This window comes from Arachis hypogaea, chromosome 5 (genome assembly GCF_003086295.3).
Source record: "Arachis hypogaea cultivar Tifrunner chromosome 5, arahy.Tifrunner.gnm2.J5K5, whole genome shotgun sequence".
Taxonomy (NCBI): Eukaryota; Viridiplantae; Streptophyta; class Magnoliopsida; order Fabales; family Fabaceae; genus Arachis; species Arachis hypogaea.
This window is the reverse complement of record NC_092040.1, coordinates 59,278,820-59,298,330: the sequence shown is the minus strand read 5'-3', so window position 1 is coordinate 59,298,330 and position 19,511 is coordinate 59,278,820. Positions and strand designations below refer to the sequence as shown.

The 19,511-nt window shown below is 40.5% G+C and overlaps 1 non-coding gene across 1 annotated transcript; it reads left to right on the top strand.

Annotated features, from left to right (window-relative positions):
• Positions 1-4,142: 4,142 nt before the first annotated feature.
• On the top strand, positions 4,143-4,246 carry LOC112804911 (small nucleolar RNA R71). The gene has a single exon (XR_003203527.1). It is a non-coding gene; the product is annotated as a small nucleolar RNA R71 (small nucleolar RNA).
• Positions 4,247-19,511: the final 15,265 nt, after the last annotated feature.

Below are 19,511 nucleotides of genomic sequence, written 5' to 3'. Positions count from 1 at the left end.
TAAGAAATAAAGAACAGAACGTAAATGACAAGAATAATAAATTGCAAGAATGTAGAAGGGAATTGGGTAATGGGTTTTCAAACACTAAGAACAAAAGAAATGAGAATTAATGATAGAGAAGATCATTAGGGATCAGGGATGCTAGTTTTCATGAATTGATGTTAGTCAAAATCCTTCTCAATCATGGGTATAGATCCATGGCAAGTGGGTAATTGAATCCCAATCTCTTGGTGATTCAATTTCTCTCAACATAACCAATTGCCACTCTCGTGATCTAATTGTTCATGAGAAGAGTTGAAGCTCAATTTTAATCCAGCCACACAATTCCTAATATCTCAACCAAGGAGAGTTACATCTCACATACTAACCAAGGTATATTGATTAAAGAAATCATGAAAGGATGAACTCTAAACTGAGTTATGTGGCTCATTCCTCAAATTCACCACATAATTCATATAGATTAACCCCTCTCTCGATGGTGGTTGAATCTTTGAAGAGCAAGAGTTCCCTCTTTAGATCAACCACTAGAATTGAGGAGGAGAAGATGGGTTCACCAATTCATTGTAACAAGCAGAGCTCTTCCCCCTAATGAAAGTGGGGTTTAGTGAATCATAGCTCTAATTTCAACCATAATTGCCATAAACAAAAATTAGACTAAATGTACAGGAAGAAGAAGAAGAATAATGAAATGCTTAAAGCTTGAAAATGAAGAAGAAAAGTTCCAAATGAAAAACTAAAAGTGCTCTCCGGGTATCCTCCCGGAAGTGCTAACAAGTAAAAGTATGAAAAAGTTCTAAGTGTCAAAAAGTATGTAAAAGTAAGAAGAAAAAGTCCTTAACAAGTACACCAATCTCTTCTATTTATACTACTCCCAAAACTTCTTCAGAGATCTTCAATTTGGGTTAGCAATGTGGGCTTTCTCATTGTTGCATTCTTGGTTCAATTGAAAGAAGTGTTGCTAGACTTGGAAAGGAAGAGTTCATTCATCATGCTTCTGGCCCATTGGCTTGGCGTTTTTGTTAATAACGCTGGCCTTAATGCACGTTGGCAACGTGCATCACCATTTCCTGGAAGTGAGTTTAAGACTTGGGCGTTGCTAGCCCAAGTAGTTGCTAACAACTTGCTTTTCCTCTTCTTGGCTCTACTTTCATGATAAATGTAGCCCAGAATTTGAGTGTCAACCTTCTGCTTCAATATGGACTATTATACATCATTGGAAAGCTTGTGATGTCTATTTTCCAATGCCACTGGAATCACCTCAATTGGACTTTCCTAGCTCAAGTTATGCTTCCTCAAAGAAGGTAAGGTTAAGCTGCCAAGTTGTTGCCAAAAACGCACCTTCACTTCCAAGTTGGCAACGTGCCCGTGCCTAGCCTCCCAAGGATTTGGGGCTGGCGTTGTTGCAAAACACGCCCCCTTGCTAGCACGTTGGCAACGTGCTCATGCCCCCCTCCAGGGCTCATCTCTAGCCTTCTTGAATTTCACTTCATGTTCTTGTTTTTAGGGCCTAAAGATGACTCTGGTTTGGCTTAAATTTTGTGTTCCACCATAGACTATCATATATGGTTGGAAAGCTCTGAATGTCAGCTTTCCAACGCAACTAGAAGCACTCAATTTGGATCTCTGTAGCTCAAGATATCTTCCATTGAAGGGGACATGGTCAGGCTGTCTTGTTGGAGTTGTTGTGGATAACGCCCCTATATTCCAAGTTAGCAACGTGCATCACAATTTCCTGGCGTTATTGATGAACACTCCTTCTCTTCAGCACGTTGGCAACGTGCTCGAGCCTTTCTCAAGGCTCCATGTTTGCTTCCTGGCGTTGGCAACGTGCATGGCAAGGCTTATGGGCGTTGGCAACGTGCATGGTGCAACTCATGGGCGTTGGCAATGTGGTTGGTGCGGCTGATGGGCGTTGGCAACGTGAATGGTGCCTCTCCCTGGCATTAGCAACATGAATGGTGCCTTGATTGGCGTTAGCAACTTGGTTGGCACCCAAGACTTGGTGCCTAGCCAAGTAACCTTTCCTGGCGTTGTTGCCAAACACGCCAATGCTTCCTAGCTCAACAACGTGCTCGAGCTCTCCTTTTGGTGCCAAAATTGCTTGCTACGTTGCCAAGGAACACGCCTTCATAACTTGGAGTTGGCAACGTGCATCTCATTTTCCTGGGCCAAGTTTGCTTGTGTGGCGTTGCCTAGGGACACGCCTATGGTTCCTGGCGTTGGCAACGTGGTTGAGCTCCAAAACTTGGTGCCATATTTGCTTCCTGGCGTTGCCTTGAAACACGCCAATAATAGTGGCGTTGGCAACGTGGTTGAGCTCCAAAACTTGGTGCCAAAATTGCTTGTGTGGCGTTGGCAACGCCCTTCTAGAGTTGGCAACGCCAGCTCTCTTCCTCCAGGGCCAAGCTTGCTTGTGTGTGGCGTTGGCAACGCCAGCTTCTCTTCCTCCAGGGCCAAGCTTGCTTGTGTGTGGCGTTGGCAACGCCCTTCTAGAGTTGGCAACGCCCAGATTTGCTTCTCCAGGGCTGCCTGGCGTTGCCTTCAACAACGCACCACATTCCTCAAGTTGGCAACGCCAACTTTGCTTCCAAGGCATCCTGGCGTTGTCCATAAAAACGCACACTATCTCCAAGTTGGCAACGCCAACTTCTTCTTTCCCAGCTTGCATCATTCTTGCTTCCATGCTTTCTTGTTTCATCACCTATCATCAACAAGGGAAATAGCTTCAAAGTCTTACCAATTCATGCAATAAATTTCATGAGATTCATTCATACTCATTCATATATGCATTCCTTAAATCATTTGCATGAATTTGGCTAGAATCACATGTTCCTTGGTATTCTCATGCATGAAGATAGAACTCATAAGAAGACTTGTTTATTTAGAGAAAATGAGTGAGATTTAAGCTAAAACCAACTAAACTAACTAGCTAATATAACAAATATGCAATTGCATCAGTTAACAACACAGTTTCCTCATTTCTCCAGCTTCTCTTCTTGGTCATTAATTCCTTTAAGAATTTTGCATAGAGTGGCATTTGCTCTATTGCCTTAGCAAACGGAATGTTGATTTGAAGCTTCTTGAAAATCTCCAAGAATCTGGAGAATTGACCATCCTTTTCACTTTTCATCAAACGTTGAGGATATGGTGCTTTAGGTGTATAAGGCTTCAGGACCTCTTTTTCTTTTTCTTTTGTTGCAGACGGTTTAAAAGATTGTCCCTGTTCCTTGTCTCTCACATTTTCCTTTGCTTCATCCTCTGTGGTTTCCTTTGAGATCTCCTTTAGCTTCTTTCCACTTCTGAGGGTTATGGCCTTACATTCTTCCCTTGCAATAGCCTTGGCAGCATGAGAAACGCTTGGCCCAGGGGTTTGCTTAGACAAATACACAATTTGATTTTCTAGCTTCTGGATGGCAGCTCCTTGGTTTTGCAAGTTAGAATTTACTTCTTCCTTAAAAGCTTTCAATTCGGTTATGTCTTGACTCATGGTTGCAAGCATTCCTTCTATCCTGTTTAATTGATCTTGAAATTGTTGGCTCGGATTAGGTTGGGCAGGTTGATTATTTTGGCCATGATATGGTGGTTGGGAATAAGTGTTTTGTGTGGCTTGGTATGATCTTTGGTTGGAGTTTTGGTATGTGGAATTGTTATGTTGGTTGTGGTTGTAAGGTTTGTGGTTTTGTGGTTGGGTTTGCTGGTTTCCCCACCCAAAGTTTGGGTGGTTTTTCCATCCTGGGTTGTAAGTGTTGGAATGTGGATCATATGATTGCCTTTGTTGGTTTCCCACATAGTTGGCCTCTTCCCAATCACCTCCTTCAGTGCTTACTTCCTCTTGATCTTGTGTGTGTATTGCAGCCACTTGCTTTGTGTCTAATTTCCTGGTGAGCTCTGCTAGTTGCTTGGCAAACACCTTGTTTTGGGCTAGAATTGTATCAACATGGTTCAGCTCCATGACTCCCTTAGTGTTGTGTCTCTCTGAAGCATAGTAGTACTCATTCTCAGCCACTGTCTCAATCACTTCAATGGCTTCTTCCACAGTCTTTTTCCTGTTCAATGAACCTCCTGATGAATGGTCTACAGCCTTCCTTGATTCATAAGAAAGTCCATCATAGAAAATATGCAATTGCACCCAGTCATGGAACATGTCTGGTGGGCATTTCCTTGTCAATTCTTTGAACCTCTCCCATGCCTCGTAGAGGGTTTCACCATCCTGTTGTCTAAAAGTCTGAACCTCAGATCGAAGCCTATTGACCTTTTGTGGGGGGTAGAAACGTGCCAGAAACTTACTTTCCACCTCATCCCAGGTTGTTAGGCTTCCCCTTGGGAATGATTCTAGCCATTTAGCTGCCTTGTCCCTAAGTGAAAATGGGAACAAGAGCAGTTTATAGGCATCTTCCTGGACTCCATTGGACTTCACAATGTCGCAAATTCTCAAGAATTTTGTGAGATGTTGGTTTGGATCTTCATTAGCACTCCCACCAAATGAACAATGATCCTCCACCAGTGATATTAGCTGTGGTTTGAGTTCAAAATTGTTGGCCTGAATGGGTGGTTTCTGAATGCTGCTACCACAATTCCCAGAGGTTGGGTTTATGTATGAACCAAGAACCCTCCTCTCGGGAATGGCATTGTTTCCATCAGCTCTCTCATGGTTGTGAACTTCTCTATCCATGTTGAGATCTAAAGCTTCCTCAAAATTGTCCTCAGATTCTCCTTCAGATTCTTCTTCTCTCAGTACTCTCTTCCCTCTTGCTTCCCTTCTAAGTCTATGAAGGGTCCTCTCTGGTTCGGTATATGGAGGAGTTGATGTGTCTCCTCTCCTACCCGTCATACAAGAACACAGCACAGGCAACAAACAAGTGAAATACTCTTGGTTAATGGAAGAGTATGGTTAGAGTAGTTGAGGAATTAATTCAAATAGTTAGTGGGTCAGTGAGTTAATTGCTTGAATTTAAAGGCATAAAGAAAGAAAACAAGTAACAGAGTGCAGAAATTAAAATTCAACAAGTAACTTGAACTGAATTAACAAAACAAGAAAAATGCTCAATCTAGTTAACTTCCAATTTGAGAATTGTCAATCGAAAACCAATCCCCGGCAACGGCGCCATAAACTTGATCTAGCCATAAACTTGATAGCTACGATTTTAGGAAATTGCACAATCGGCAAAGATTCCTTCCGGCAAGTGCACCGGTTATCTTCAAGTAAAAACTCACAATAGAGTGAGGTCGAATCCCACAAGGATTGGTTGAGTGAGCAATTCGGATTAGAAGTGTGTTCTAGTTGAGCGGAATTAAGATTTAGATGAGAATTGAGGAATCTTAAATTGCATGAATTAAAGAGCGAGAAGCTAAATTGCTGAAATTAAAAGGGGATGGGGGTGATTGCATGAATTTAATTGCAGAATGTAAAGAGAAAGTGTAGATCAGAAATGGGGAATTCATTGGGTTTCAGGAGATATTGAGATCTCCGAATCAACACATTTTTATCCCTTCTTCAACCAATGCATTCATTGAATTTTGCTTGGCAATCTTCTATGATTGGATCCCAATCCCTTGGCTCACCAATTCTCTCTAAAAACAAACAGATTCCCAATTCCTTGGTTTAAATGTTCATAAGAAGAGATGATTCCCAATTCGATCTCTGTGAGAAAGCTTCTCTAGCATGAATCCTCCATTCCTTTCCCAAGGTTCCGAAGGATTCCAATTATGGATAGTTTCTTTCCCAAGACAACTAACCAATGGAATTAGATCGAGAAGCTTTCTAACAAAATTCAAGAGAAAAGATTGAAGAAGGAGAATAAAACTATTATTGATTCATTGAATTACAATAGAGCTCCCTAACCCAATGAAAGGGGTTTAGTGAGTCATAGCTCTGAATTCAATTACAAAAGTATGAAAACTAGCAAAAAAATCAAAAGTTCTCCGATCCGTGTAAAAAGTTCCTAACTAACTTAAATTCTATCCTATTTATACACTTTCTAAATTGAGCTTCTGTTGTGTTTCTTGGGCTTTGAGGCTTTTCCCTGATTTCCTTTTGCTTTGGGTTTATGGTCCATAATCCTGATGAGGCTGTGATCCAATTCTGTAACATTCATTGAGCAAACTTAGTGATAAACAAGTAATGACACAAGACTCAACAATTTGAAGTTCCAGACTCATCAATTCTTCAGGCCCAATCCCATAAACCATGATATTCAATTGGGTTTCATACCATAATACGTTTAAGTTAATGTTTGTGCTCAAATGCTAACTTAAACTTCAATATATTTGGCCTAGAAACCCTTTCAAGAAGTGGCGTTTAAGTTGAAGTTTAAGTTTCAGTTTAAGGTTAAACTGAAACTTAAACGTGGAAATGGAAGAAAGCAACCCAGGAGTGTGAAATGTCGAACACGTTTAAGCTTCAGTTTAAGGTTAAACTGAAGCTTAAACGTGGAAATGAAGAAAGCAACCCTAGAGGAGCAATTGGGTCGAACACGTTTAAGCTTCCGTTTAAGGTTAAACTGAAGCTTAAACGTGGAAATGAGAAAGCAACCCTGGAGGAGAGAAATAGTCGAACACGTTTAAGCTCCAGTTTAAGGTTAAACTGGAGCTTAAACGTGGAAATGCTCCTGGTGCCTTTCTTACTTCTGGCGTTTAACCTACAGTTTAAGGTTAAACTGGAGGTTAAACGTGGAAATGCTTCCTGGTGAGAAATTGTGTCGAACACGTTTAAGCTCCAGTTTAAGGTTAAACTGGAGCTTAAACGTGGAAATGCTCCCTTGGTGAAATTCTCATTCTGGAAGTTTAAACTGGAGGTTAAACGCCAGTTCCAGCATTTCTTAGCCTTCATGATTCTGGCGTTTAAGCTCCAGTTTAGGCTTAAACTGGAACTTAAACGCCATTTCCAGCATTATATGGCTTGGTAGTTTAAGTTCCAGTTTAAGCTTAAACTGGAACTTAAACTCCACATGTGATATTCAAGCTTCCTTTATTGATTTTGTTGCTTCCTTGCCTAGCCTCTTCTTCCCTGAAATCATCCAAACAATTGCATCAAAGTCTTGCAAAATTTCATGAGAAATCTTCCATTCATAGCATTCAAGTAATATAACTAAAAACTCATGGAATTTGCATCAAAATCATACTGTTTGGATGGTTCATTGCTTTGTTATTCATTTAACCATTCTTGGTTACTTTAAGCTCAAGAAAATGCATAAAACAACTAAAACTAACATAAAAATGCTAGTGAAACCAGCCTAAGATGCCTTGGCATCAAGGTGCTGGGTGACTTTACTGCACCTACTCCCGACTTCTATGGGAGAAGCATCTCTATCCCTGCCATTGGAGCAAACAACTTTGAGCTTAAGCCTCAATTAGTTTCTCTAATGCAACAGAATTGCAATTTTCATGGACTTCCATTGGAAGATCCTCATCAGTTTTTAGCTGAGTTCTTGCAAATCTGTGACACTGTCAAGACCAATGGGGTTGACCCTTAGGTCTACAGACTTATGCTATTCCCTTTTGCTGTAAGAGACAGAGCTAGGATATGGTTGGACTCACAACCTAAAGAAAGCCTGAACTCTTGGGAAAAGCTAGTCAATGCCTTCTTGGCAAAGTTCTTTCCACCTCAAAAATTGAGTAAGCTTAGAGTGGAAGTCCAAACCTTCAGACAGAAGGAAGGTGAATCCCTATATGAAGCTTGGGAAAGATACAAACAATTGATCAGAAAGTGTCCTTCTGACATGCTTTCTGAATGGAGCATCATAGGTATCTTCTATGATGGTCTGTCTGAACTGTCCAAGATGTCCTTGGATAGTTCTGCTGGAGGCTCTCTTCATCTGAAGAAGACGCCTGCAGAAGCTCAAGAACTGATTGAAATGGTTGCAAATAACCAATTCATGTACACTTCTGAAAGGAATCCTGTGAACAATGGGATAAATCAGAAGAAAGGAGTTCTTGAGATTGATACTCTGAATGCCATATTGGCTCAGAACAAAATATTGACTCAGCAAGTCAATATGATTTCTCAAAGTCTGTCTGGAATGCAAGATGCACTAGGTAGTACTAAGGACGCTTCATCTGAAGAAGAAGCTTATGATCCTGAGAACCCTTCAATGGAAGAGGTGAATTACATGGGAGAACCCTATTGAAACACCTATAATCCTTCATGGAGAAATCATCCAAATCTCTCATGGAAGGATCAACAGAGATCTCAACAAGGTTTTAACAACAATAATGGTGGAAGAAACAGGTTTAGCAATGGCAAGCGTTTTCCATCATCTTCTCAGCAACAGACAGAGAATTCTAAGCAGAGCCACTCTGACTTAGCAACAATGGTCTCTGATCTAATCAAAACCACTCAAAGTTTCATGACCGAAACAAGATCCTCCATTAGAAACTTGGAGGCACAAGTGGGTCAGCTGAGTAAGAAAATTACTGAACTCCCTCCTAGCACTCTTCCAAGCAATATAGAAGAGAATCCAAAAGGAGATTGCAAGGCTATTAACATGACCTACATGTCCGAATTTGGAGAGGAGGAAGAGGCAGTGAGCGCCACTGAGGAAGGCCTCAATGGACATTCACTGGCCTTCAATGAGTTCCCTAATGAGGAACCATGGGAATCCGAGACTCACACTGAGACCATAGAGATTCCATTGAATTTACTTCTGCCATTCGTGAGCTCTGATGAGTATTATTCCTCTGAAGAGGATGAAGATGTCACTGAAGAGCAAGTTGCCAAGTACCTTGGAGCAATCATGAAGCTAAATGACAAGTTATTCGGTAATGAGACTTGGGAGGATGAACCCCAAGTACCATTCTGGGCGTTTAACGCCAGAAAGGGGCACCAGACTGGCGTTAAACGCCAGGACGGGGCAAGAAGCTGGCGTTAAACGCCATAAATGGGCACCAGCCCGGTGTTTAACGCCAGAATTGGCATAAAGAGCATTTTTTGCTCGCCACTTGGTGCAGGGATGAATTTTCCTTGACACCTCAGGACCTGTGGACCCCACAAGATCCCTACCTACCCCACCACTCTCTCTCTTCTGCGCCCATTCACCAATCACCTCAATACCTCTTCCCCAAAGACCCCTCACCTATCAAATCCCACAATTCTCTTCACCACTCACATCCATCCTTCATAAAACCCCACCTACCTCACCATTCAAATTCAAACCACTTTCCCTCCCAAACCCACCCATTATGGCCGAACCATACACCCCCTCTCCACTCCTATATAAATCCATCTTCACCCCTTCATTTTCACACAACCTAAGCACTACTTCTCCCCCTTTGGCCGAACCACAAAGCCACCTCCATCTCCTATATTTCTTCTTCTTCTACTCTCTTCTTTCTTCTTTTGGTGTGGTAAAGGAATTGCTTTTTGTTTTTTCATAACCATTTATAGCACCTAAGGTCGGAGAAACCTCTAGAAAGAGGAAAAGGAAGGCAAAAGCTTCCACCTCCGTGTCATGGGAGATGGAGAGATTCATCTCAAGGATGCATTAAGACCACTTCTATGAAGTTGTGGCCATGAAGAAAGCGATCCCCCAGGTCCCTTTCAAACTTAAAAAGAGTGAATATTTGGAGATCCGACATGAGATCCGAAGAAGAGGTTGGGAAGTTCTTACCAACCCCATTCAACAAGTCAGAATCTTAATGGTTCAAAAGTTCTATGCTAATGCATGGATCACAAGAACCATGATCAAAGTGTGAACCCGGACCCAAAGAATTGGCTTACAATGGTTCAGGGGAAATACTTGGATTTTAGTCCGGAAAATGTAAGGTTGGCATTCAACTTGCCCATGATGCAAGGAGATGAACACCCTTACACTAGAAGGGTCAACCTTGATCAAAGGTTGGACCAAGTCCTCATAGACATTTGTGAAGAGGGCGCTCAATGGAAGAGAGATTCAAGAGGAAAGCCGGCTCAACTGAGAAGGCATGACCTCAAGCCCGTGGCTAGAGGATGGTTGGAGTTTATCCAACGCTCAATCATTCCGACTAACAACCAGTCTGAAGTTACTATAGACCGGGCTATCATGATTCATAGCATCATGATTGGAGAGGAAGTAGAAGTTCATGAGGTTATATTCCAAGAACTTTATAAGGTGGCGGACAAGTCCTCTACCTTGGCAAGGTTAGCCTTCCCTCATCTCATTTGTCACCTCTGTTATTCAGTTGGAGTTGATATAGAGGGAGACACCCACATTGTTGAGGACAATCGCATTACTAAGAAAAGGATGGAGCAAACAAGAGACCCCACTCATCATGAATTCCCTGAGATGCCTCAAGGGATGCACTTTCTTCCTCAAAACTATTGGGAGCAAATCAACACCTCCCTAGGAGAATTGAGTTCCAACATGGGACAACTAAGGGTGGAGCATCAAGAACATTCCATCCTCCTTCATGAAATTAAAGAAGATCAAAGAATCATGAGAGAGGAGCAACAAAGGCAAGGAAGAGACATTGAGGAGCTCAAGCACTCCATAAGATCTTTAAGAGGAAGAACAAGCCGCCATCACTAAGGTGGACCCGTTCTTTAACTTCCTTGTTCTTTATTTTCCTGTTTTTTGAATTTTTATGCTTATGTTTATCTATGTTTGTGTATTATGATCATTAGTGTCTTAGTGTCTATGCCTTAAAGTTATGAATGTCCTATGAATCCATCACCTTTCTTGAATGAAAAATGTTCTTAATTGAAAAAGAGAATAATTGCATAAATTTTGAATTTTAGAACAGATTAATTATTTTGATGTGGCGGCAATACTTTTGATTTCTGAATATATGCTTGAACAGTGCATATGTCTTTTGAATTTGTTGTTCACGAATGTTGGCTCTTGAAAGAATGATGAAGAAGGAGACATGTTACTGAGGATCTGAAAAATCATAAAAATGATTCTTGAAGCAAGAAAAAAACAAAAAAAAAATTCGAAAAAAAAGAAAGAGAGGCAAAAGAAAAAGAAAACGAAATAATAAAGTTATGATCCAAGGCAAAAAGAGTGTGCTTAAGAACCCTGCACACCTCTAATTGGGGACTCTAGCAAAGCTGAGTCACAATCTGAAAAGGTTCACCCAGTTATGTGTCTGTGGCATGTATGTATCCGGTGGTAATACTGGAAGACAGAGTGCTTTGGGCCACGGCCAAGACTCATAAAGTAGCTATGTTCAAGAATCATAATACTTAACTAGGAGAATCAATAATACTATCTGGATTATGAGTTCCTAGAGAAGCCAATCATTCTAAATTTCAAAGGATAGAGTGAGATGCCAAAACTGTTCAGAGGCAAAAAGCTAAAGCCCCGCTCATCTAATTAATACTGATCTTCATAGATGCTTTTGGAATTCATTGCATATTCTCTTCTTTTTATCTTATTTGATTTTCAGTTGCTTCGGGACAAGCAACAATTTAAGTTTGGTGTTGTGATGAGCGGATAATTTATACGCTTTTTAGCATTGTTTTTAGTATGTTTTTAGTATGTTTTAGTTAGTTTTTAGTATATTTTTATTAGTTTTTTGTTAAAATTCACTTTTCTGGACTTTACTATGAGTTTGTGTGTTTTTTTGTAATTTCAGGTATTTTCTGGCTGAAATTGAGGGATCTGAGCAAAAATCTCATTCAGAGGCTAAAAAGGACTGCAGATGCTGTTGGATTCTGACCTCCCTGCACTCGAAGTGGATTTTCTGGAGCTACAGAAAGCCAATTGGCGCACTCTCAACGGCGTTGAAAAGTAGACATTCTGGGCTTTCCAGCAATATACAATAGTCCATATTTTGCGCGAGATTTGACGGCCCAAACCGGCGTTCCAAATCAGCTCAAAACTGCCCAGTGTTAAACGCCGGAACTGGCACAAGAATGGGAGTTAAACGCCCAAACTGGCATAAAAGCTGGCGTTTAACTCCAAGAAGAGTCTCTACATGAAAATGCTTCAATTCTCAGCCCAAGCACATACCAAGTAGGCCCGGAAGTGGATTTTTATGTCATTTACTCATCCTTGTAAACCCTAGTCTACTAGTTCTCTACAAATAGGACCTTTTGCTATTGTATTTTCATCTTGAGATCTTTGAATCTTTTGATAACGTTTTGGGGGCTGGCCTCACGGCCATGCCTAGACCTTGTTCTTTTGTATTTTCAACGGTGGAGTTTTTGCACACCATAGATTAAGGTGTGGAGCTCTGCTGTACCCCGAGTATTAATGCAATTACTATTGTTCTTCTATTCAATTCAGCTCATTCTTATTCTAAGATATTCATTCGCACCCAAGAACATGATGAATGTGATGATTATGTGACGCTCATCATCATTCTCACTTATGAACGCGTGCCTGACAACCACTCCCGTTCTACAAGCAAACAAGGCTTGAATGTTTATCTCTTGGATTTCTTAATCGGAATCTTCGTGGTATAAGCTAGAATTGATGGCGGCATTCAAAAGAATCCGGAAGGTCTAAACCTTGTCTGTGGTATTCTGAGTAGGATTCAATGATTGAATGACTGTGACGAGCTTCAAACTCCTGAAGGCTAGGCGTTAGTGACAGATGCAAAATAATGACTGGATTCTATTCCAACCTGATTGAGAACCGACAGATGATTAGTCGTGCTGTGACAGAGCGCGTTGAACATTTTCACTGAGAGGATGAGAGGTAGCCACTGACAACGGTGAAACCCTACATATAGCTTGCCAGGGAAAGGATAAGAAGGATTGGATGAAGACAGTAGGAAAGCAGAGAGACGGAAGGTTCAAAGCATCTCTATACGCTTATCTGAAATTCTCACCAATGAATTACATAAGTATCTCTATCTTTATTTTATGCTTTATTCATAAATCATCTATAACCATTTGAATCTGCCTGACTGAGATTTACAAGATGACCATAGCTTGCTTCATGCCAACAATCTCTGTGGGATCGACCCTTACTCGCGTAAGGTTTATTACTTGGATGACCCAGTGCACTTGCTGGTTAGTTGTGCGAAGTTGTGATAAAGAGCTGAGATTACAATTGTGCGTACCATGTTGATGGCACCATTGATGATCACAATTTCGTGCACCAGTGCACGAAATCACAATAACACTTTTGCAATTCCGCACAACTAACCAGCAAGTGCACTGGGTCGTCCAAGTAATACCTTACGTGAGTAAGGGTCGATCCCACGGAGATTGTCGGCTTGAAGCAAGCTATGGTTATCTTGTAACTCTTAGTCGGGATATCAATAATTCTCAGGTTTAATTGTGAAAAGTAAAAGAACATGAAATAGATACTTGTTTTGCAGTAATGGAGAACAGGTTGAGATTTTGGAGATGCTCTATCTTCTGAATCTCTGCTTTCCTACTGTCTTCTTCTTCATGCACGCAAGGCTCCTCCCATGGCAAGCTGTATGTAGGGTTTCACCGTTGTCAATGGCTACCTCCCATCCTCTCAGTGAAAATGTTCAACGCGCTCTGTCATAGCACGGCTAATCATCTGTCAGTTCTCAATCAGGTTGAAATAGAATCCAGTGATTTTTTTGCGTCTGTCACTAACGCCCAGTCCTCAGGAGTTTGAAGCTCGTCACAGTCATTCAATCCTTGAATCCTACTCAGAATACCACAGACAAGGTTTAGACCTTCCGGATTCTCTTGAATGCCGCCATCAATTCTAGCTTATACCACGAAGATTCTGATTAAGGAATCCAAGAGATATTCACTCAATCTAAAGTAGAACGGAGGTGGTTGTTAGTCACACGTTCATAGGTGAGAATGATGATGAGTGTCACGGATCATCACATTCATCAAGTTGAGGAACAAGTGATAATTTAGAATAGAAGCAAGCTTGATTGAATGAAAAACAGTAGTAATTGCATTAATCCATCAAGACACAGCAGAGCTCCTCACCCCCAACTATGGGGTTTAGAGACTCATGCCGTAGAAGATACAATAAGAAACGTGTAATGTGTCATGAGGTCCAGATACAATGTCAAAATATCCTATTTATAGTGAACTAGTAACCTAGGATATACAGAAATGAGTAAATGACGTAAAAATCCACTTCCGGGATCCACTTGGTATGTGATTGGGCTGAGTATTGAAAATTTCATGTGTAGAGACTTTTCCTGGAGTTAAACGCCAGCTTTTGTGCCAGCTTGGGCGTTTAACTCCAATTTTTGTGCCAGTTCCGGCATTAAACGCCAGGAATTCTGAAGCTGATTTGCAACGCCAGTTTGGGCCATCAAATCTCGGGCAAAGTATAGACTATTATACATTGCTGGAAAGCCCAGGATGTCTACTTTCCAACGCAATTAAGAGTACGCCAATTGAGTTTCTGTAGTTCGAGAAAATCCACTTCGAGTGCAGGGAGGTCAGAATCCAACAGCATCTGCAGTCCTTTTTCAGCTTCTGAATCAGATTTTTGCTCAGGTCCCTCAATTTCAGCCAGAAATTACCTGAAATCACAGAAAAACACACAAACTCATAGTAAAGCCCAGAAAAGTGAATTTTAAATAAAAACTAATAAAAACATATTAAAAACTAACTAAAATGTACTATAAACATACTAAAAACAGTGCCAAAAAGCGTATAAATTATCCGCTCATCACAACACCAAACTTAAATTGTTGCTTGTCCCCAAGCAACTGAAAATCAAATAGGATAAAAGAAGAGAACATACTATAGACTCCAAAATATCAATGAAACTTAGCTCCAATCAGATGAGCGGGACTAGTAGCTTTCTGTTTCTGAACAGTTTTGGCATCTCACTTTATCCTTTGAAGATTAGAATGATTGGCATCTATAGGAACTCAGAATTTAGATAGTGTTATTGGTTCTCCTAGTTAAGTATGATGATTCTTGAACATAGCTACTTTATGAGACTTGGCTGTGGCCCAAAGCACTCTGTCTTCCAGTATTACCACCGGATACATACATGACACAGACACATAACTGGGTGAAACTTTTTAGATTGTGACTCAGCTTTGCTAGAGTCCCCAATTAGAGGTGTCCAGGGTTCTTAGGCACACTCTTGGATCACTTTTTATATTTAATTTTTTGTTGAATTCACTGCATTTTCTTGCTTTAAGAATCAATTTGATAATTTTTCAAATCCTCAATAACACTTCTCCTTTTTCATCATTCTTTCAAGAGCCAACAAGTTTAACATTCTTTAATCAACAAATTCAAAAGACATATGCACTGTTCAAGCATTCATTTAGAAAACAAAAAGTATTGTCACCACATCAAACTAATTCAACTAGTTTCAGAGATAAATTCGAAATCCTGTACTTCTTGTTCTTTTGTGATTAAAGCATTTTTCATTTAAGAGAGGTGATGGATTCATAAGACATTCATAGCTTTAAGACATGAACCTTAAATTTTATTAATCATAAATTAAGAACAAGACTCAAAAATAAATATAAGATAAGACTAATAGTAATTGAAAACAAAGAAAAAATAAATGACTTTAAAATAGACTTCTAATGATAGAGGTTATCACAGAGTTAGGACTCAACAACCTTGATTTTAAGAAGTGGATGCTCCCTCAACTTGTGGGGTATTTGACCCTCCAAGGGAGAGCTTCTGGTGCTTCAGCTCCTGTAGCTCACGCCCCTGCTTCTCTTGTTCCTTCAGCAATTCGCAGAGCATGCAGTTTTGATTCTGCTGTTCTTCCTTAATTTGTTCCATAGTTTCTTGCAGCTTGGCAACAGATGCTTCTAGGCTGGCCCAGTAGTCAATTTCAGGAAGTTCAGGGAGGAACTCTTGCGCCCTCCTTTTGATAGAGTTATCCTGTATTTGTCCTTCCATTGATTTCTTGGTGATTCGATGTTCAATTGGGATGAATTCATCTACTCCCATCCTCACCCCAGCATCTTTACATAGCAAAGAGATTAAGCTTGGGTAAGCCAGTTTGGCTTTAGTGGAATTCTTGTTTGCAATTGTGTAAATCTCACAAGCAATCAGATGATGAACCTCCACTTCTTTTCCCAGCATAATGCAATGAATCATCACTGCTCTCTTGATGGTAACCTCAGAACGGTTGCTAGTGGGCAATATAGAACGCCCAATGAAGTCTAGCCAACCTCTTGCAATTGGTTTGAGATCTCCTCTCTTGAGTTGGTTTGGGACACCTTTTGAATTGGTTGTCCACTTAGTTCCAGGGAGGCATATGTCCTCTAGAACTTGATCCAACCCCTTATCTGCTCTCACCATTCTCCTATTAAAGGATTCAGGATCATCTTGCAGTTGAGGCAATTTGAACACCTCTCTTATTTTATCCAGATGGAAGTAAATAATTCTTCCTCTGACCATGGTTCTGTAGGTATGAAAAGCAGTTCCAGTCATTCTCTGCTTATCTGTCAGCCACAGATTTGAGTAGAATTTCTGAACCATGTTCTTTCCAACCTTTGTCTCAGGGTTGGTTTGAATTTTCCATCCTCTGTTTCGAATTTGCTCTTGGATCTCTGGATATTCATCTTCTTTCAGATCGAATCTGGCTTCCGGGATCACTGACCTCAGACCCATTATTTTGTGGTAATGGTCTGCATGTTCTTTGGTTAAGAACTTCTCTTGATTCCAAAGATTCTTTGAAGTATTCTCTTTCTTGCCTCTTGAATTGGTTTGTTTTCCCTTAGGAGCCATGATATTGATAAATCTTGGCTTAGTAATTGGTGCACGAAATTGCAATCACACTTTTGCAACTCCGCACAACTAACCAGCAAGTGCACTGGGTCGTCCAAGTAATACCTTGCGTGAGCAAGGGTCGATCCCACGGAGATTGTCGGCTTGAAGCAAGCTATGGTTATCTTGTAAATCTTAGTCAGGATATCAGAAATTATCAGGATTGTTTGTGAAAAGCAAAAGAGCATGAAATGATTACTTGTTTTGCAGTAATGGGGAATAGGTTGAGGTTTGGAGATGCTCCATCTTCTGAATCTCTGCTTTCCTACTGTCTTCTTCTTCAAACATGCAAGTCTCCTTCCATGGCAAGCTGTATGTAGGGTTTCACCGTTGTCAATGGCTACCTCCCATCCTCTCAGTGAAAATGATTGCATATGCTCTGTCACAGCACGCGGAATTCATCTGTCGGTTCTCAATCAGGCTGGAAGAGAATCCAGTGATTCTTTTGTGTCTGTCACTAACGCCCCGCCTTCAGGAGTTTGAAGCTCGTCACAGTCATTCAATCATTGAATCCTACTCAGAATACCACAGACAAGGTTTAGACCTTCCGGATCCTCTTGAATGCCGCCATTAATTCTAGCTTATACCACGAAGATTCCGATTAAAGAATCCAAGAGATAACTACTTAATCTAAGGTAGAACGGAGGTGGTTGTCAGGCACACGTTCATAGTTGAGAATGATGATGATTGTCACGGATCATCACATTCATCCGGATTAAGAACAAGTATTATCTTAGAATGGAAGCAAGCATGATTGAATGAGAAACAGTAGTAATTGCATTAATCCATCAAGACACAGCAGAGCTCCTCACCCCAACCATGGGGTTTAGAGACTCATGCCGTGGAAAGTACACAAAGAAAACGTGTAAAGTGTCATGAGGTACTGATACAAAGTCAAAAGATCCTATTAATAGTAAACTAGTATCCTAAGGTTTACAGAAATGGGTAAATGACATAAAAATCCACTTCCGGGCCCACTTGGTGTGTGCTTGGGCTGAGCAATGAAGCATTTTCGTGTAGAGACCTTTTCTGGAGTTAAACGCCAGCTTTCATGCCAGTTGGGCGTTTAACTCCAAGTTTTATGCCAGTTCTGGCGTTTAACGCTGGAATTTCTGAGGGTGACTTTGAGCGCCGGTTTGGGCCATCAAATCTTGGGCAAAGTATGGACTATCATATATTGCTGGAAAGCCCAGGAAGTCTACTTTCCAATGCCGTTGAGAGCGCGCCAATTGGGCTTCTGTAGCTCCAGAAAATCCGCTTCGAGTGCAGGGAGATCAGAATCCAACAGCATCTGCAGTCCTTTTTGGTCTCTGAATCAGATTTTTGCTCAGGACCCTAAATTTCAGCCAGAAAATACCTGAAATCACAGAAAAACACACAAACTCATAGTAAAGTCCAGAAAAGTGAATTTTAGCTAAAAACTAATAAAAATATACTAAAAACTAACTAGATCATACTAAAAACATACTAAAAACAATGCCAAAAAGCATACAAATTATCCGCTCATCACAACACCAAACTTAAATTGTTGCTTGTCCCCAAGCAACTGAAAATCAAAATAGGATAAAAAGAAGAGAATATACTATAGACTCCAAAATATCAAGGAAACATAGTTCCAATTAGATGAGCGGGACTAGTAGCTTTTTGCCTCCGAACAGTTTTGGCATCTCACTTTATCCTTTGAAGTTCAGAATGATTGGCATCTATAAGAACTCAGAACTCAGATAGTGTTATTGATTCTCCTAGTTAAGCATAATGATTCTTGAACATAGCCAGTGTATGAGTCTTGGCTGTGGCCCAAAGCACTCTGTCTTCCAGTATTACCACCGGATACATACATGCCACAGACACATAATTGGGTGAACCTTTTCAGATTGTGACTCAGCTTTGCTAAAGTCCCCAATTAGAGGTGTCCAGGGTTCTTAAGCACACTCTTGTTGCCTTGGATCACCACTTTATTTCTTTCTTTTTCTTTTTCTTTTCTCTTTTTTTTTGAAATTTTTTTTTTGTATCCACTGCTTTTTCTTGCTTCAAGAATCAATCTAATAATTTTTAGATCCTCAATAACAGTTCTCTTTTTCCTCATTCTTTCAAGAGCCAACAATTTTAACATTCTCAAAACAACAAATTCAAGAGACATATGCACTGTTCAAGCATTCATTCAGAAAGCAAAAAGTATTGTCACCACATTAAACTAATTCAACTAGTTTCAAGGATAAATTTCGAAATCCTGTACTTCTTGTTCTTTTGTGATTAAAGCATTTTTCATTTAAGAGAGGTGATGGATTCATAGGACATTCATATCTTTAAGGCATAAAATTTCAATTTCATTAATTATGAATTAAGAACAAGACTCAAAAATAGATATAAGACTAAAAAATAAAAATAGAAAACAAAACAAAAGAAAAAGAAAACGCAAAACCATAGGCTCCTAATGATAGAGGTTTTCACAGAGTTAGGACTCAACAACCTTGATTTTGAGAAGTGGATGCTCCCTCAGTTTGAGAGGAGAGCTTTTGGCGTTTCAACTCTTGGAGTTCACGCCCCTGCTTCTCTTGTTCCTTCAGCAATTTGCAGAGCATGCAGTTCTGATTCTGCTGTTCTTCCTTCAGTTGCTCCTTAGTCTCTTGCAACTTGGTGATAGATGCTTCTAGGCTGGTCCAGTAGTCAATTCTTGGGAATTCAGGGAGGAATTCCTGCGCCCTCCTCTTGATAGAGTTGTCTTGCACTTGTCCTTCCATTGACTTCTTGGTGATTGGGTGTTCAATGGGTATGAACTCATCTACTCCCATCTTCACTCCAGCCTCTTTACAGAGCAAGGAGATCAGGCTTGGATAAGCCAATTTGGCTTCAGTGGAATTCTTATTTGCAATTGTGTAGATCTCACAAG